The sequence below is a fragment of the Oncorhynchus mykiss genome, chromosome 20 (assembly GCF_013265735.2).
Source record: "Oncorhynchus mykiss isolate Arlee chromosome 20, USDA_OmykA_1.1, whole genome shotgun sequence".
Classification (NCBI taxonomy): Eukaryota; Metazoa; Chordata; class Actinopteri; order Salmoniformes; family Salmonidae; genus Oncorhynchus; species Oncorhynchus mykiss.
In genome coordinates, this window is record NC_048584.1 from 28,915,441 (window position 1) to 28,936,745 (window position 21,305).

At 40.9% G+C, this 21,305-nt stretch overlaps 1 long non-coding RNA gene across 1 annotated transcript in view; it reads left to right on the forward strand.

Annotated features, from left to right (window-relative positions):
* LOC110499307 overlaps nucleotides 1-21,212 on the forward strand; it is a 44,475-nt gene extending 23,263 nt beyond the window's left edge. Inside the window, exons 4-5 of the long non-coding RNA XR_002469936.2 lie at nucleotides 17,263-17,361; nucleotides 18,233-21,212. This is a non-coding gene — a long non-coding RNA (uncharacterized LOC110499307). The remainder of the gene's footprint in view (nucleotides 1-17,262; nucleotides 17,362-18,232) is intronic.
* The last annotated feature ends 93 nt before the right edge of the window (nucleotides 21,213-21,305 follow it).

Here is a 21,305-nt window from a genome sequence, read left to right on the forward strand (position 1 = left end):
CTACTTCCATACATACTGTAGCTGATACAGTCAAGACAAATACAGAAGTCTACTTCCATACCTACTGTAGCTGATACAGTCAAGACAAATACAGAAGTCTACTTCCATACATACTGTAGCTGATACAGTCAAGACAAATACAGAAGTCTACTTCCATACATACTGTAGCTGATACAGTCAAGACAAATACAGAAGTCTACTTCCATACCTACTGTAGCTGATACAGTCAAGACAAATACAGAAGTCTACTTCCATACATACTGTAGCTGATACAGTCAAGACAAATACAGAAGTCTACTTCCATACCTACTGTAGCTGATACAGTCAAGACAAATACAGAAGTCCACTTCCATACCTACTGTAGCTGATACAGTCAAGACAAATAGAGAAGTCTACTTCCATACCTACTGTAGCTGATACAGTCAAGACAAATACAGAAGTCTACATCCATACCTACTGTAGCTGATACAGTCAAGACAAATACAGAAGTCTACTTCCATACCTACTGTAGCTGATACAGTCAAGACAAATACAGAAGTCTACTTCCATACATACTGTAGCTGATACAGTCAAGACAAATACAGAAGTCTACTTCCATACCTACTGTAGCTGATACAGTCAAGACAAATAGAGAAGTCTACTTCCATACCTACTGTAGCTGATACAGTCAAGACAAATAGAGAAGTCCACTTCCATACCTACTGTAGCTGATACAGTCAAGACAAATACAGAAGTCTACTTCCATACCTACTGTAGCTGATACAGTCAAGACAAATAGAGAAGTCTACTTCCATACATACTGTAGCTGATACAGTCAAGACAAATAGAGAAGTCTACTTCCATACCTACTGTAGCTGATACAGTCAAGACAAATACAGAAGTCCACTTCCATACCTACTGTAGCTGATACAGTCAAGACAAATAGAGAAGTCCACTTCCATACCTACTGTAGCTGATACAGTCAAGACAAATACAGAAGTCTACTTCCATACCTACTGTAGCTGATACAGTCAAGACAAATACAGAAGTCTACTTCCATACCTACTGTAGCTGATACAGTCAAGACAAATACAGAAGCTACAGCTATTACTGTGACTAGCTGCCAAAAATACAGCCACTGTTACCCCTCTGTTTGAGCGCACTCAGACCTGCCGTCCAGACAGTGTGGAAGACCCTGATTGGTGGCCAGTCCCATCCAGTGTGGAGGACCCTGATTGGGGGCCAGTCTCTTCCAGTGTGGAGGACCCTGATTGGGGGCCAGTCCCTTCCAGTGTGGAGGACCCTGATTGGGGGCCAGTCCCTTCCAGTGTGGAAGACCGTGAAATAGTGGCCTGGCCTGTCCAGTGTGGAGGACACTGATTGCTGGCCTGGCCCGTCCACTGTGGAGGACCCTGATTGGCGTCCTGGTCTTAAATAGTAGGTCAGTCAGCCCCTCTGTCCATTGGTCCAGAGAGCCACTGATGAGGAAATCTATGTTAACAAGATGGGACCTCTTGGGCTCAAGTGCCCCTGTGCCAGTTAAGAGGCAGGGTGGGGATTGCTACTTACGGCCCACATTGATCAGAGTGTCTGGGGTATTTGAGTGAGGCCTATGTCTATCGGCAGGAGAAAGGAAACTACAGCCCCTGAGTCGATAGCAGCCCGATTCAGGATTGAGTTTGGTGGCCCGAAAATACATCAGAGCTACAGTTAAATTCAATACTTGCAGCCGGCATAGACTTCTGTGGGTGTCAATGGGCAGCAGCTAGCACTCATCGAACAGCCAGCCTCCCACACATCGGTGAAGTCAGCCTGGGCCACATGGAATGAGCGCTAAAGGACCCTTTCCTGTGTTCGCTCATATTCTGTATTATTTTGTCATAAAAGTGAAAGCACATATTGTGAAAATTTCACACCTAAGACATGCGTGCATTATATTATGCCAAAAAAGCTGTGTGTGAGCGTGAGTATGTATGTGTGTTGGTAGGTATCGTGTATCAGGCCCATTGTGGCAGTTGAATGATGAATCAACTGCTTGGCTTTCACAGGAAACCACACAGACAGCTCACTGAAAACTCCATGCTGTCCAGGCTGTGGATTGAAATACCATCCTGTGTGTGTGTGTGTGTGCGTGCGTGCGTGCGTGCGTGCGTGCGTGTGTGTGTGTGTGTGTGTGTGTATGTGTGTGTGTGTGTGTGTGTGTGTGTGTGTGTGTGTGTGTGTGTGTGTGTGTGTGTGTGTGTGTGTGTGTGTGTGTGTGTGTGTGTGTGTGTGTGTGTGTGTGCTTGTGTGCATTCCCTCTTGTATCTAAATACCATTCGATATCCCCTTCAGGTATTGTATATTTGCTTTCACCACAACAGCATGTAAACCTCTGGTACTTCCACAACCCTGCTGTTTGTTCGACAGGGTTTCTTTTAGGGGGAAACAACAAAAAAACATAACTTTTTCTCCTGTTCTTGTGGGAAATGCTATCCTTTGGTACAGCTCCAAAGTCTGTAACAAAGCACTCTGAATCCATTCAACCTGTTTACACGCAATCAGCATTGTGTTGTAGTCTTGGTGTTCATAAAGATTAGTTTTATAGGAACAAACAAATTAAATAATTGATATACTATGACTAGAATTAGTTAGAGACCACAATCACCACATTGCATCAGGGAATCATCAAAAGAAATAGGGGTGAAATGGAACTAATATTGAAGGAATGAACAAAGCTGGCTTTCTCAAAGTACTTTATCTGTCTGTCTGACTGGCAGATACCAATTATCTCTGTGTATGCGTTTGTGTCACTTCTGTGTGTGTGTGTGCCCGCATCCATGTGTGCATGTGTGTGGCGAGTGACAGACGCTATGGGGATATCGGTGACAAAGTGACAGGCATATAAACCCAGTCTGACCTGGTCCGCTCCGGCCCCTGGGTCCCACACACTCCAGACTCTGGTTTCCCCACTTCCTGTGTTCTGACACCAGCAATTAGAAACCTGGGCAAGACCCTGCCGAACCAACCAGCAAGCGTGTGACATACCCCTCAGTCATGGCCCCACCATGGCGAAACCACAGTGAGGCCAGTCCTACCCCCTGACTCACTTAGGCTTACACTGGACTCACAGAACACAATGCAGCTACAGTCAGTCAGTCAGTCAGTACCTGAAGGTCAGCTTGGTTGGCCCAGTTCCAATAGCGTTCTACTCTCAGATGATTCACTAGAGTGCTGTCTGTGCCCTTAACCCCACTAGGTACAAACCGCTGCTCTAGCTCTGAGATCTAATTAGACAAGAAGATCAGGCCTTTTTCCATGTTCCCAGGGTGCTGTGTTTACGTTCATAAACAAACCAGCCAACAGGGGAAATGAAGACAAATTCCCAGTGAAACGCCACCACCGCAGCAGCAGAAATATTTAGTCATAGTGGAACTTCTGAAAAATGTGTAGAGCAGAAAAAGAGCAGGAGGCCTGTTGGGGCGGAGAGGGGTGGTGTGGGCTGGGCTTGAATGTCGAGCACTAAGCCAATTAGCCATAGAAGACGAAGCAGAGCGATTTATTAGAGGTAAACACAGCAAGGGGAATGTTTACAGTGAGATGCCTCATGGGAAATGGGCTTGTAGGGGGCTCTGAACGATGTCGCCGTATACCGTTTGTCCTAACCACAAGACAGACACATGGGACACAGCCCGTCAACATAATGTCACAGTGGTAGACAGTGTTTAGGGCCCTAGAAATCCACGTTGCGTAGAATGTGGACGGAATCCCGGAATCCAGACATAAAAATGGAATTCAACAATATTAAATAATTTATTGAAATTAGTAGGAAATCAACTAAATGTATTGAACTTGAATTAGAAATGTCATTAATGTGCCCAAGTTAATCATAAGACATGAACAAAATGCATCAGTGATACGTATTTTCCTGCAACTTTCTGAAATGGCACAGGAATGCCCCTGTCTGTGTGTGTGTGTGTGTGTGTGTGTGTGTGTGCGCGGTGCACGCGTTATGTCTACACTTTGTGTAGCCATTAGCATGATGTTAATGATAACCTTCTTCTGGTGGAGATGGAAAGGTTGTCCCAAAAACCTTCTCAATTAAATGTTAACTACAAAGTAGCCTATGAAAGATATCATGATTATTTGCATCAATTCGGTGGCCATTTGCTTCATAAACTCCGCAACCACATGAGTGCTACAGAAACATCACTAACCAAACAACAGTCTCTTGCTGGTGTATATTTGCATTAAAGGGTAACTACACAAAAAAATCAAAATGTCTTATATTTTTCCCAGACCTCAAAAGTGGTCTCATGATGTTGTTTAAGCATTGTTGTGGACTTACAACATCCAATGTTGTTGTTTTTCTATAAATAAAAAACGTGATTCTGAGAGCGAAAACCTGAAGAAATTGGGATGAACGTAAACCTGGAAAAACAAAACAGAGAATTTGGGAAATTTGGGCCCTAATTCTTAGTATCCCGTCTGTCCATATGTGGTCATGGTAGTCATACAAGCTCCACCTTCGCTAACGATTCGTTCTTTTTTTTACCGACTCGAGAGTCATGATGAATTTTTCTGAGTGACTCGTTCATTTCAGTCATTGGTTTGACCTGCTGGTCACAATGACTAGGTCTACAGCAGGATTAACACTCGCTCCTCCAGCTCAGTGGCTCCGGAGACGTGCTCCGATCATGAAGGCAGCACAGATAGACAAACAAGTCATTGCTTGACTGCCATGAGGGTGATGAGCACCTGCCATGAGGGTGATGAGCACCTGCCATGAGGGTGATGAGCACCTGCCATGAGGGTGATGAGCACCTGCCATGAGGGTGATGAGCACCTGCCATGAGGGTGATGAGCACCTGCCATGAGGGTGCTCATAACCCTTATGGTAGTCAAGCAATGCATTCCGCAAAGAATCGTTCACAATCTAGTCCGGTTATGGCCACAACTAGACCTCGTTTCAAATGTATCAAGATTCAATAAATAATATTATTTGTATTCCAAACAATCAACAAATATACATTATTTAAAGCACACTTTTACAAGTCTCAGTCACAAATGACAGCTCCAATAAGCCCCTTATGGTGAACAACATGTGAACGAGAGGCTTGTAGAATCATGAATCTTTTGAGTTTTCAGTTCATCGTTCCCCCGGTAGGGGGTCCTGCGTGCTATGTGCATTGCTGACTCAAATGAACAAAATGAGTCAAAAGATTTGTTCTTTTGACTGAACGAGTCAAAAAGAGCAGAGTTAGTAAAAATAGGCGAACTTCCCATCACAACCACCAAAAGATTTGCTCCACAGCAGAACCCAAAGCATTGCATTCTCATAGCCTGTGTACCCCTATTTTGGTTCTTGAATATTCAGTTCCCAATTCAATCTTTTGAAGGACAGTCTCACTCCTGCTCGCTTCTACCAACCATATCTCTGACCATAGGCTACAATTAGTCATACAGTAATGCAACTGCCTGGGCAATATTTCCTCGAAACTCAAAAAAAAATAAAGGATCATACAGCTGCAATCATTCCCAACCGCAACGACATCAGAGGCCGCTCGTCCTCCAGAGTTTACATGGTGCCTGGCGCAGGGAAAAGAAAGAGGTCTGACAGGCCAAATGAAACGCAGAGGCAGAGAGAGACGGCGTAAATCGGGTTACATGATTAATGATAGGGGGAAATGGGGTCATGTTGTATTAAGAAAATGTGTGTTTAAACCCAAAACCAGCGCGTATCAGCAGACTAATGCATCAGCTATCGACTGGACACCTGAGAGCTAGAGGCTGTTAGCACAGTCCCAACGGTGAGCAGATCGATCCTAGGCAAACTCTCCTTTCCTCTCCCCCTCTATTTTACTCCATTGTCTCCCCTCTCTCTCTCTCTCCTTACTCCCCCTCTCTATTTCTCCCTCTCTCACCACTACTGTAAACTCCTCTGTGGGTGTGTACACACAGCACAATAGCCTCTGTGTTTCTGTGTCTGGTTTTGACCAAGGTTCAGTTTTGGCACAAGCATGATTGCCAACACTCAATCCCTTCTGAATCCCAACACTAGACAGTCATTTAATCCCTGTGGCTTGTTAGGGGTACAGTAGCGCTGTGCTGCCTCAGGGGCAGTAGGAGGGTGTGCTGCTGGTGTTTGTCTCACTACAGGCCAGCCAGTGTGCCAGAGTGTGCTAGTGTGATTGGTTAAGTATGTGGCTAAATTGATTCTGGAATATTCTGAAAAATAATCTGCTATTTAAAATATATTGATGTACATATGTAAGTATATTTCACATACAGTACAGAAATAGGTACTGGGTACTACTGTATGTTGCAAGCATGTTTTAGTTTTAAAAAAGGGTCTTCTCGTGTACGAGCACACACGTGCGTGTGTCCTAGAGGAAAGGTTACGGTGATGTCTCAATTTCAGGATGAGCAGTCTGTTTTTGCTTTGCTCAACTGAACCATCATTTTCATGGAGGGAGTTTACTTTGAAACGTTTAGTTATGAAACAAATCAGTAGCATGGACAATCATTCAACAAACAGTCGCTGGGGTGGAAATCAAAGTCATACAGAAGAATGAACAAATAAATCAATAAATAGAGATGATATCAGGAGGCAGGGCAGTCAAATGAACGCAAAATAAACCAAAACACGTCCTAAAGATATAGAAATGAAACCTGCAGCATATATATTGTGCCTTCAGAAAGTATTCCATTTTTGAAAATTAAATACAGGAATATCTAATTGCCATAAGTATTCACACCCCTGAGTCACTACATGTTAGAATCATCTTTGACAGCTGTGAGTTTTTCTGGGTAAGTCTCTAAGAGCTTTGCACACCTGGATTGTACAATATTTGTACATTATTATTTAAAAAATCTTCAAGCTCTGTCAAGTTGGTTGTTGATCATTGCTAGACAGCTATTTTAAAGTATTTTCAAGACAATTTAAGTCAAAACTGTACCCAGGCCACTCAGGGACATTCAATGCCGTGTTGATAAGCAAGTCCAGTGTATATTTGGCTTGTCTTTTAGGTTATTGTCCAGTTGAAAGGTTAATTTGTCTCCCAGTGTCTGTTAGAAAGCAGACTGAACCAAGTTTTCCTCTAGGATTTTGCCTATGCTTAGCCCTATTCCGTTTCTTTTTATCCTAAAAAACTCATAGTCACCTCCATGCTTGAAAATATGAAGAGTGGTTACTCAGTGATGTGCTGTGTTAGATTTGCCCAGAACATAACACCTTGTATTCCCTACATAAAGTACATTTCAAACATGATGCATGCTTTGGAATATTTTTATTCTGTACAGGCGTCCTTCTTTTCACTCTTTCATTTAGGTTAGTATTGTGGAGTAACTATATTGTTGTTGATCCATCCTCCTTTTCTCCTATCACAGCCATTAAACTCTGTAACTGTGTTAAAGTCACCATTGGCCTCATGGTGAAATCTCTGAACGGTTTAGTTCCTCTCCGGCAAGTGAGTTAGGAAGGACGCCTGTATCTTTGTAGTGACTGGGTGTATTGATACACCATCCAAAGTGTAATTAATAACTTCACCATGTTCAATGGGATATTCAATGTCTGCTTTTTTAGATTTTGACCCATCTACCAGTAGGGGCCCTTCTTTGCGAGGCATTGGAAAACCTCCCTGGTCTTTGTGGTTAAATCTTTGTTTGAAATACACTGCTCGACAGAAGGGCTTTACAGATAATTGTATGTGTGGGGTACAAAGATGAGGTAGTCATTCAAAAATCATTTTAAACACAATTATTGCACACAGAGTGAGTCCAGACACCTTATTATGTGACTTGTTGAGCAACTTCTTACTCATGAACTTATTTGCCATAACAAAGGGGATGAACACTTCTAAAAACATAATTCCACTTCGACATGATGGGGTATTGTGTAGGCCAGCGATATACATTTGTAAAAAAAAATATTCGGGCTGTAACACAAAAAAATGTAAAGACTTCAAGGGGTGTGAATACCTTCTGAAGGCACTGAAGCTCATAACAGTAGGCACCAAACATTTTCTAATTTCGCACACGTTTTCCGAGAGGAAAAACATTCACATTTAAAATGTTCCACTGTGTTGTATTTTTGTCCTCTGTCAAACACATTTTATAAAAACTAAAACCAAGTTGAGCCTGCAGGACAGGGTCAGTTTTTCCAGAGCGGGTTACACAAACAACCTCTATGTAGGAAGATGACATGGCCTGTTTGTGTGTGACTCTATGCTGCTGGCCAAAGAGCAACAGGGATGTTTTAAGGCACATGCATAGTTACAGTGTCCCAAAAAGGTCACAATTTGCTCCAGTTTCTGACAGAATGATAGAATTAAGAATATATTTGCAAGGAGGATAAAAGTAATGTAATGCTTTCGTTTCCATTGTACTGTTCTCAATACCTCAACACTTAGTATTATATACACTAAGTATATTTACTGTATATCTAATGAACATTATGGGAACTACTGGAAACAAAGAAATACTGGTAACTACTAGAAACAAAGAAACCATCTTAAGCAAGGTTTTCACTCATAGAAACTGCACATGTAATAATCTGTTTGTGATGCGTGCAGGACAGCAGAAATGTGATCTGGAGGTAAAGGTCATGGGTTAGACAGCAGAACTATAGCACACATGACTATATACCAGACACAAAACTAATAGTCTATGTATTATTTCCTGGGTTTTGTTCTCCAATAGTCCTGTCATTACAGCGTTCAATAATTGTGGCAATACTGTATATTGAAAAATAAGTTATATGAAAGAAAACAGATTGTGTCTCATTACTTTTCTTTATGATAGAGTGCAGAGTTAAGAGTGTGCTGCCGCAAATAAGTCACTCACTGAAATCTGTGAAATTTGAGTAAAATGTCCCATTGATTTTCTCAAAGCCATTTTTTCTCTGGGCCAAAAGGTGGTGTTTACCCTCCATTAAAAGCCTGTATTACTGTACATTAGCTAAGGGCCTAGATTAAAAATAAACGGCATTGAAACTTTATTCAATACCACAATGTCCGCAGAAATGTTTTGTTACACATTGGAAACAGGAGGTTGCATTTGTTTGCACTCAGTGATTCCTTTCAAAGTAAAAGGCTTTCCACTAGATGTTGGAACATTGCTGCAGAGACTTGCTTCCATTCAGCCACAAGAGCATTAGTGAGGTTGGGCACTGATGTTAAGCGATTAGGCCAATTCATCCCAAAGGTGTTTGATGGGGTTGAGGTCAGGGCTCTGTGCAGGCCAGTCAAGTTCTTCCACACTGATCTCAACAAACCATTTCTGTATGGCACTCGCTTTGTACACGGGGGCAGGAAAGGGCCTTCCTCAAACTGTTGACACAAAGTCGGAAGTATAGAATTGTCTAGAATGTTGTTTTTTGCTGTAGCGTTAAGGTTTCCCTTCACTGGAACTAAGCGACCTAGCCCGAACCATGAAAAAACGCCCCAAACCATTATTCCTCATCCACCAAACGTTACAGTTGGCAGTATGCATTCGGACGGGTAGCGTTCTCCTGGCATACGCCAAACCCAGATTCGTCCGTCGGACTGCCAGATGGTGAAGCGTGATTCATTACTCCAGAGAACACGTTTCCACTGCTCCAGAGTCCAATGGCGGCAACTCCAGTCGACGCTTGGCATTGCGCATGGTGATTTTCGGCTTGTGTGTGGGTGCTCGGCCACGGAAACCCATTTCATGAAGCTCCCAATGAACAGTTCTTGTGCTGACGTTGCTTCCAGAGGCAGTTTGGAACTCGGTAGTGAGTGTTGCAACTGAGGAGAGACGATTTTTACGCACTAAGTCGTTGTTGCTTCTAGACATTTCCACTTCACAAAAACAGCACTTACAGTTTACCAGGGCAGCTCTAGCAGGGCAGACATTTGACAAACTGACTTGTTGGAGGTGAAGGTGCCATGTTGAAGGTCATTGAGCTCTTCAGTAAGGCCATTCGACTGCCAATGTTTGTCTATGGAGATTGCATGGCTGTGTGCTCAATTTTATACAACTGTCAGCAATGGGTGTGGCTGAAATAGCCAAATCCACTAATTTGAAGGGGTGTCCACATACTTTGTATAAATAGTGTATATATCCAATTACTCCAAAGTTGTTATTTTAAAAAGCTAATATACAATAAAAAATGTAAAAATATATTTTAAGTTCTTTGTAATTTGGTACATAAATTCTAATCTATAGTCAAACTGACATTAGTATGAACAGTTTCAAATCTAATGCAATATGGGACTACTAATAATCTAGTCGAACAGAAGTATGCATTTCATGACAGGAGAGATTGAGTCTGCACTGCAGATGTTTCTCAAATGGGATATTTGGCTTGTGTTTTTAGTCAATGTAAATATACCATGGATTATATGTGTATTGCTACTGCAAATGAATGTGAAATGCAATGAAAAATGTCATGTATAATGTATTGTGTAATTCAAAAATATAATAATTTATCGAAATAGAAAAAAGAATACATGCTAAAATGTATGTTGTTTGACTTTGACGTAAGACATTGTTTCCTATTTTATCAAATAATATGTTATCAAACTTCTTTACCCATGTGTTGGGGGTGTGTTGGGGTTTACTGTAACCCCCGGAGATATTGCATTGCGTAGATTGTCAGAGTGTATCAGATAATGTACAGATTAACAGCGGACCGACCCCGCACACAAACAGGATGTAATGCGAGATTCCGTTGGCTGCATTTTTTCCTCTGTTGTCATCAGTCATTGGGGTCAAAGGTCACACGATTAATCAAAACTGTTTCTGCGGTGTGAGATACACAAATGAGCCTCTTAGGATTACCCATGGCTGAAGATGGCCCCGTCTGTTTATATCTGTCAGACCGCAGGGTTACATTAAACTCCCCATTTCCATCCTGGTGTGAACTAATCAGCCATTCCATTTGAGTGACTTTACTCTGTCCTCCATTTCTTATTCTGCTGTCACAATGGGCCTCGTATGGGCCTCGTATGGGCCTCGTATGAGGTCCTGCTGGTTACATTAGCTGGTGTTTGGACATCTGTAGGGGCTTGGCTCAATGAGGAGGCCTGTCAACGTGGCTTTTGTAAATCGAGGGATTGTCCAAACACTCGGACACGCGGTAATAAAAACAAGCCCCTGTTCCCTGCATTAGCTCTGCATTAGTGGAGAGGGATGGGTCTGAGCGATGCATCATACATGTCTGTTACAGTTAAAGGGATATCTTTCGACCACAGTTGAAAGGAAAATTATTGTCCTCCTCAACTTTGTGTCAATTAGTAGGATTGTGGGTTATGGTCTGTATAAAGCAGATTGTATACATTTTATATAAAAAATGCTGAATTTTGTTGACTTTTAATGAAGCGTATTAAATTATAAATTGGGCCATAAAACAACAGAGGGGCACATGGAGCGATAAGTTTGATACTCTGCGGTAACCCTTTACACTCTTACCCGAATACAGGTTGACAATGGCAGATATGGGTACTAATAAGCGCCTAAATTGGAACGTAGTACCATGCTATACATAACGTCAGAGCTCTGGCTCTGCGCTTCACAGCTCTGTATGGGTTTTGACTAACAGCCGCTCTGAACTTGAGCACTGCATTCAACAAGAAGTTGCCCCCATCCCTCCCGCTAATTGAGCAACTTTTTTTGCTGTCTGAGTGAGGAAAATGCTGTACATTAAGAGGACTCTATGTATTCAGAAAGATGTGGATTATAACAAATGCCGCTTTGATGTCATACAAGCCAAACATGCGTGAGTCCAAATGTGCACTTCACATTTCCATATCATAAAACTCAGGTCATATACAATGTCAATGTTTGTGATCACTATGTTTGATGTACAGTTCCAAGATGACAAGGTGTCATATCCTAGGTTGTTCTGAACAGAATGAGCCTGCACCTGAATGCACTCATGATGACTCCTTTCTGTGACTCCTTTCTGTGACTCCTTTCTGTGACTCCTTTCTGTGACTCCTTTCTGTGACTCCTTTCAATGCACACCAAAATGACGGTCTCTTTCTCTGACTCGTCTTGTGAAAGCCTAACACTGTAAGATCGTATTTTATAATGTAGCTAGTCATGTTGGTAATAGAACAAGCCCACCCGACCCAGATTGCGATTTATAAAGTAAATGTAAACAACAACAGTAATTGTGTGATGGCGGGGATGCAGGGTTGTGTTCCAAAAAAAAAACAACTACAAGTGTGCTTGCTCTAATTCCTCAACGGCACAGCTAGGAAAGCAAAAGAAAGTACCTTGTAGTTGAAGACTCTTTTTTGAGTCATAAAAGTGCATTGAAATGACTTAGGAACTGTGCACACTTTGGAGTGGTGTGTGGCCACTTGGGGACATCAGTTAGTCCTGTCACTCAAACCCTGGTCATTTTTTAAAACTTTTGTTGCACCTACCCCACATTTTCCAGGATTATTCTTATCATATTACTGAATGTATCCAGAGTATTTCAGATTTTGTTATCGACAAATGCGGCGAAATGTACAGTAAATGTAAAATGCACATAAAATCAACAGTGTAATGTTTCGATTCAGTCTTATGTCAGGTGAATCTTGGTCTAATAATTTTCCCATTATCTCCAAATTGTTCCCTATGCTTTTTATAATTCTTCTCTATAAAACATTTCAATTTAGCCCATTTAGGCCAATTCCCACGAGTGTAAAGGGTTAATATATCATAATAAAAATAATAATATATGCCATTTAACAGACGCTTTTAACAAAGCAATTTACAGTACAGTCATGTGTGCATACATTTTACGTATGGGTGGCCCCAGAAGCAATCAAACCTACTACCCTTGGTGTTGCTATCTAATTTACTGCCTTTGAACCAGTGTCATATGAGATGATACCATTTATTTTTATCACATGGGAAATATGAACTGCTCAGAATTTAAACATAAAAAGCGAAATATCCCAATAAGTAATGACCATTATAACAGCTTCCTTTTGATTTTATGCCACAGTGATCTCTGGAAGCTTTCAATTATGCCCTGCTTTATTTTCAGAGGAAAGGCTGAATTAGCAGAGTTTAGCTAACAGCCTAAATAATGGGCCTTATGGGAGATTTGAATAGCTGTGGAGAAATGTGAGAAGCGAGAGCTCTGGTGTCTGTTGCTTCGTGATCGGCTATTCCTATCCAATAGGCTACTACATGTTTCTATGTGTTTTCAGGACCAATGGGTAGCATTGGTTATATAGATTGGTCATGGGTATAAAAAGTCATGTTCTGGGCATGACATTTATTACCTTCAACAAATAATGTAGCAATTATTTTGCAAGGATGGAAAATAAAATCACCCCATTTCCTTTGTATAACTTTTGGTTCGCAGAAAGTTTTTCGAGGGGAATTAAGGGAAATGTTGCACTACATTAAATCATTTATTTACATAGGAAAATGACATTTTCCAAGGGTGACCAACACTGCGTAAGTTCTTACACACACTGTAATCCATTTATACAGTTGGTTAGAATTTGGGCAAGTGAGGTCAGGGACGTAACTCAAAGTAACTATATTAGATTTATGTTCCACATAGGGTTTCAGTGCTACATTGTGTTTAAGTTATTCTTTACTTTGCTTTCTGCTCCTCATAGAATAGGTTGACCCATATAATCTCTGGTCCCAAATCAGTAATGCAAAAGCCAATGCTAGGCGATGATGAGCAGTGTCCCTCCTCACTGAGAAAGATGTTGTATTACCTCTCTAATGGAGGCTGCTCACTTAGGAGCTGTTCACCCCTTCTCACTTCTAAACAAGTGTTTTTGTGTGTGTGCGCATGCGTGCGTGTGTGTGTAATTCAGTACTCTGGACAAATTACAATAATATCATTGCATTGCATAATAAATAATTCAGCTCACCTCATTCAATTTTTTCAATGGTTTCCTTTCTGCATGTCTTAGTCACACAGTAGATGTCGTTTCATCCGCTGTGAAAACCTGTAATAACAACATAAATAACAATAACTGTTAGAAAGGGAAGATAATGTCATCAGATTGCATTTTCAGTCCCAGAGGAGAGGGATGGCAGGCCACACATGGCAATAGCTGAGTGTGAGATGGAATTGATCTTTTATTAAAAATGGTTTCTGACTCGGAGTGAATTCATTATCAGTCTATTATCTCAGAATATAGTAAATATGGAGTCGAGGAGGCACCAACACCTCCCTCAGGCAACTCTTTGTCTGTTATGCTGATGTGAAATCACAGTTCATAAAATGCTAGTTAATAAGGGATTGTGAGACAAAGATTCTACTCTCTTCCCTCAACACACACACACACACACACACACACACACACACACACACACACACACACACACACACACACACACACACACACACACACACACACACACACACACACACACACACACACACACACACACACACACACACACACACAAACACACACACACATAATTTATCAGCAGAGCAGATGTTTATTTTAGGAACAGAGAGCTTTGGTGAAGTGCAGCTCATCCTCATCTCGGCCAAGCCAGGATTCAGTGTCTTCACAGTCAGAAGAGCCCAACTCACGCCCACCACTGGCTTATCTACTGCCACTTTATTGGGTACTCTGTCTACATTGAGTTGTTTTTCAAGACATCTAAACCCTGCAAAAAGCTTTCTGTCTGTAGCCTATTCCTCAACTCAGAAGGAGACAGGGGATGAAACTCCATGAGAGAAAGAACGAGGAATTAAATACTGAAAGACTAAAATAAGGGATTACCCTTTATAAATGTCAACTTGTCACAAAGAAATCCACCATATGGAGAGAGGAAAGACAATGGCATTCATTATTTATATCCATTGCAATGCATGCTGCAATCTACTGTGGTAGCCTACTAAGACAGTGCATCAAATGGCCAAAAACTGGGAACAAACATTTTAACTATACCTTCTTGAATAATATGCATGACTACCTGTGCAGAAGCTTCTAGTCCATGCATGCTCAGTGCATAGTCTGTCCGTTGACTTTCACTCAAGAAAAATGTACAGTATAACCTACATTCATAGTTCTATTCTTATAACTACATTGGCCTTAGATAAAGATGAGTCTGTTTCAAGTTTAATTTATTTGACACAGTAGAAAGGCTATTTTAAATCGACCAGACACTCAAGAACACAACCTGTAGCCTATGCTTCAGACCACATTATGCCTATTTTTGGGACCACGTGCGTACCACAATGCGTGGATTTTCATGCTTAATTTAGCCTCATCATAATATTTTTTCTCCCTTCAAAGTGATAAGACAGTAGCTAGGCTTGCATGGTTCAACTAGATGTGTTTAAATTAAATGGACTTGTTGCGGATAACAGTCTGTGCGTGATGACGTAGGGCACATACAAATAACATTTGCAGTTAAATTTAAATGGGTTTCAGTCGCATTTTGAACTCTACTAATGGTTTTCTAAGAAGAAATCTTGCTGTAGAAAATCAGTGGTCTTGGTATGCGCGCTCTATAGCCAACAGCTCGCAGATACGGTGTGGTTAGGCTACCTACATGATGAGAGCGAGATGTCAAACGGCAGCCAAACCTCGCTCATCATGTCACCACAATAGGACCGTAGATATTTATTGGAAAGGAGCATCAAGCTCATCACAATGCACTTTCATCACCCTGTGAAGTTTATCATAACTTATTTAATCTAGCCTAATAAACTGCATGTTTTCCCGAGTCTTAGTGGGAGGACAACATAATATCTTCGCGTAACTCCAAGTCTAATTCGATATGATGGTTATTATAGCCTATCAATAGTTTCGCATAATGGCGTTTCCATCGCCATTTCTCTCATCCTTAAATATCCCACCTTTGTTTTGTCAACATTTGGGAAGTTTACTGACAAATGTTCTGTTTCCATCAGTCCTGTCTTGTCATGTGTTATCCAACATTGATATGTTGTCATCATTTGGTACCGTTCTTTCAAGTTGCAGCGTCGACCTCGATACTGGCTGGCTAGAGCCAGGAGTTAATTCAAAGGCGAGGTGAGTAGACACGACTTCCCGCCTGCCCTGGTGGACAATCAGGCTATGCATTTCAAATATTCTACAGAGATGTTCTTTTTTGCCCATCACAAACCACATCTAGAGGTTTTATGAGAGTAAAGTCAAACAGGAAGTTTCGGTACAATTTTATAAATGCCAACATATAATTGTTCATTTGACATCGATTTTTTTGTGTCGTAAAATGCATTATGCAAGAAATGGCGGTGGAAACTCCTTTATGCGAAAATATTGATATAATAACCATCATATCGAAGACAATTTGGAGTCATGCGATGATATAGTGTGTAGTCCTCCCACTAGAATTTGGGAAACAATGCAGTTTATTAGGCTACATATTAAATAAATAATGATGAACTTCACAATATGGTGAATGTGCTTGATGGTTATCGTGATGCTCCTTTCCAATAAATACAGAGGATCTTATTCTAGTGACATGATGATTGATGCTTGACTGCCATTTGACAAAGACAAATATTCTCGCTCAATATCCATATTAATCTCATCATGTAGACTAGCCTACTGGCACAGCCTAACAGACGACTAGTACTGTATCTGCCAGCTGTTGGCTAGAGCGCACATTCCAAGACCAGAGTAGGCAAATGTTCTACTTGACGCAACAGTTTTTGAGACAAGCTATTGCAATGGAAACATATTCAACTTCAGATTTTTATTCGGTACATGAAAACTTAAGCGAAAAAGTACATTTTGTGTGCACTACGTCATAACGCATTGTTTTTTTCCCTCAAAAAAAATATTTGACGGAAACACATATCTGTTGGAAAAAATGCGTATACTGTTTTTATCGTGATTCTACAATATTCGAAAATCTGTCCCCAATTGGATAGAAACCTTGCTACTTGGGTAAATAATGTTGTAGCCTGATATATATCTACTTCAAGCTTTATATTATTCCAATCAAGTCATTTGAATGATTTGGCAGACTAGACAATAGGCCTGTTTCCATGCAGGCATATATATAGATACAATAGAGAGAATTTGGTCACTCACTGCATAAAAAAGGCAAAGCGATGTAGCCTAGCTCATTAACTCATTTGCCTACATTGGCCTGCTAAAGGCATAAACTCCTAGGTTTTTAGATGGGCATAGGTCTAGGTTACAGTAACTATAGGCCTACACCAATTGATATGATGCTGCAGGAAGTAGGATTAGGCTACTGATGACTTTTTTGTGTTGTTGAACAATAAAAATTGCTAATATTATGTCAAATATTAGGGTCTCTTTATTTCAATGTGACATGGCACTCACTTGACTTGTATGTTCTCTGTTTCCATGGCAGCTGGCAGCAGAGAGAGGCCACCTTGGGCATAAGAGGTGAGGCCTACTCTTAACATCACACCTCCAGCTAACCCCACCCCCAATCTCCAGCTTCAGCCAGGTATTTATTGTTCTCCGCACTGATCCAGCTTCCTGCATGGAACACCTCAGTCTCTCGTCCTCTTCCTCCACTGTTTTACTCATGGCTTGGAAGTGAAAAAAGTTTGGTTTTACCAGGTGCATTCAACTTACTATAAAAAACAAAACAGTGTTGTAAAGATTAGGAATGGGGTTTCATGTATTGTCATTAGATTTGTTACTTAGACCAATTGTTGATGATCAGTCTTGCTTGGTTTGTCAGGGTATCTATTGTCTCTGTATAACATACATAGATTTTGACACAAGTAAACATTCAATTGTTTTTTTTACGACTTTATGGTATGGTTGATGAACTAACCATTTGAACTGGATCTTTAAAGTTAGCCTAAAGCAGATCTAGAAGTATGAGGTTGTATCTGATAGTTAGTAACAGTAAAACAAGCTAAGAGGCCAATCAGAATCTGTTTCACAATATACAATAGTTCTAGGCTATTTAGGTTATATAACAGGGAATACTTTCCCTTCCACAGAAGTGACATGTACAGAAACAGTTGAACATGAATATGCAATGTAGGCCATGTAATCGAAAACCGCAAAGGAATAGTTGTATGTTTGTTACATTGACTAAATGGCTTAGTGGGATGATTTTACGTGAGCCGTGATACATTTGAAATCTGTGGCTATGCAGGGCAATACTTAAAAAATAATATTTTACTTTCAGAGTTGCAATGTTGGCTTCTATGGTGTGATTGAGATATTTTACAAATAGGCCTAATGATTTCTTCTTTCAAAGTAAAATTGCCTCACGATAGTCCAGACAGAAAGCAAATCTGTCATATTACGTCTCCTGAACAGTGTATGAGACTGTTTTTATGTATCTTTTAATTTCACAGAAATTGGCCTGCCACCTCAGTGGATATGGACAGAGAAAGCTGCGATTTAGCAGGTTTCTTGGCAAGGACAAGACCTAGCGAGCGGATTGCCTATCCGTGTTTTGGGGCGATTAGAACCAGATGGGTCAGGTTGTGCCCTCCCGCCAGGCTAGGGCAGTGGAGTGACTGTCACTCAGACCCATCTGGGGGGGAGGCATGTTATGGCACTGAGGGTGTAAGTGTAAACAGTCTCCGTTATATGACTGACACTCAGTTTTGGTGGTAGACCTGACATCCTCCATTTGACACAGAAACATAGAGGAATACAGCTAGAGCCAGCTAGAGAGAAAGGGAAACATGCTGGAGAGGGACTGGAGAAGAGAAAAATATTGATTTTTGAAAATTAGCACCCAGGGTAGTGAGATGGCAGGAAGAAGGGAGATACACATTTAGAAGAATTCCTTTAAAGATTATCATGAAACATAGATGCATTTTAGCTTTGTCTACGCCTGATGAGGTTTAAAGATAAGCACACATGGAAAGGGAAGGGGGAAGGAGGTGCTGTGGTGACTCTTCTCCTTCCTTTCATTCTTTCATTCTGCCACTTTCTCCTGATCAGGTTTCTCCCGGTCTATCAGCTGAGTGGTCGTATGGGGTTTGATCAATGGCAGGAAACCAGCAGATCAAATGGTAATTTATCTGAAAAAGATAGGCTAGCATCTACACAACCATGCCTCTGAGCTACAAGCTCTCACAGTCTCATGCCAAGAATTAAATGTTAATGATTTTCAAATGTCAAATTCAGAAGTTGTTCCAATTAAGTTTTTGGCATTATCTTCGAATTCTTAAGGTTAGGCATTAACTCAGAAAGGTTAAGGTAAGGTTTGGGATATGATTAAAACAAAAATATTAAAAAACAACTTTCTATTGCTGGTGGTTCTCCTTGTGTTGTGGGGGTTGTGTGTAGTGTTTTTCCCCATAGTACACAGTAACGCTGAGGGTGGATGCATACAGCACACCTAGGGGGTTATTTAATATGCACAATTATTACTCACTCACTCTCCACCAGCTGTATGCAAATATACAACATATTGCCTTGGGTCTCTGTGGAGAACCTCACTACTCGCTCCGACTCACCATAGGCTTTTATCTGTAATTATACTACACACTAAATTCATCTCTAGGTTTATTGATTTTGATATTTTTTATTACCATTGTTCAACAATGCGCAATAAGGGATTGCAGTGGTGTTTCCATTTGGCAGTTGTTTGCTGTAATTCTGAAATAGTTTAAACCACTTGATTGTATTATGCATTTTAAATACATGTTATGAGCTGATATTGGATTAATTGCCCACATTCTCAGAATGTTCTATTTTTGTTACATATTAAAGTACTTAAATAGGATACGTTTGCTCACGTATAATGGATTTCAGCAGACAATGGACCCCCTTCTTGTGAATTAGAATCGTCCCCAAGGGCAAAACTCGAACTGAACTACAATGGGATATTGCTACAATGCTTTCCAAGAAATAAGACAATATTTAGTATTTATTAGGATCCCCATTAGCTACAGCCAAGGCAGCAGCTACTCTTCCTGGGGTCCAAATATGAATAAAAACTGTTGCATCTAAACAAAACAGCCGCCTACATCATAAATATAACTATATATCATACAATACATTATTACATCTTTACTTGAATATTACACATTTACAATATAAAATGTACAATACTACAATAATACAATATTACAATGTGTGTGTGTCTAGTGTGTGTGTTAGAGTGTGTGTATGCGTGTGTTTGTGTGTGTCTCTTCACAGAGAGACACACACGTTGTGCCGTGAGGTATTGTTTTATCCGTTTTTTAAATCTGATTTTACCGTGCGTTTCCCAGAGTTTTTTATGGACTTGGGGACTGTGAAAAGACCCCTGGTGGCATGTCTTGTGGGGTATGTATGGGTGTCTGAGCAGTGTGTTAGCTGTTTGAACATACCGTTTGGTGCTTTCAATATGTGAATTCCTCTCACAAAAACAAGTGTCCTCTACTTTGAGCCAGGAGAGATTGACTTCATGTTATTGATATTAGCCCTCCAATATTAGCCCAAATACTGTATTTTCTATGGCATATCTGGAAACACTTAATTGACACCACAATGCCTTTACAGTAATGATTTGTATCTAATCTACTAACTGAGCTGAGGTATTGTTCTTTCGTGAGGAGAGGGGTGTTCCTAATCTGAGCCCGATACAATGTGGTGCTGTGTTCCTAATCTGGGACCCTTACAGTAGGTTCTCCTGCCACCCCTTGTAACTCTTTGCTTCTGTCAAAATAGACATTCTCAAATTGAATTAAGGTCCTGTTCTGTGCTGCACCCCCACGGACCCCTTCGAGCGCTCTCCTGAACCCCCTTGGTCCGGTCCTGTTCCCCTCATCCAGCCGCCTCGGACTAATTAAAACCAATGTGGCCTTGTCTTCACTGGATTAACTCTAACGAGGATTCACTGACTCCACCAGCATGTGCCTCTTGATGAGAGAGAGAGAGACAGAGACAGAGACAGAGATAGACAGAAAAAAAATGGGAGGATTTGTCCAGGCAACCTTAGCCTTGAAACCCAACACTTAATTCACTACAGATGATACAGAAAAGGTGGAAGAGAGAAAGAGAGAAAGAGACAAATATACTTATGTTGATAGTTTAAATCACTAGTGTGTGTAGTGTTTTAAAAACTGTTAGTGAAACAATTGAAACGTGGGCTTATTGTGAAGAGAGTCATAAAATGGACCTCTGGTCAGCCCTCTTTGAATCCATTTGATTCCATCATACAGAGAGAGGAATGCCAATTCTCTTTCTTTGTGTGTGTGTGTGTGTGTGTGTGTGTGTGTGTGTGTGTGTGTGTGTGTGTGTGTGTGTGTGTGTGTGTGTGTGTGTGTGTGTGCGTGCCAGGGGCAGAGAAAAATGTAATTCTCTGTCTTTGATAATGCATTAATAATAAAATGCAATGTTAAAACAATTCTCCAAGTGTGAGTCTCATTAATCATAATGGTTGACAACTGTTCTGGCGAGTGTCTGCATAATGACAGTAATGTGTAG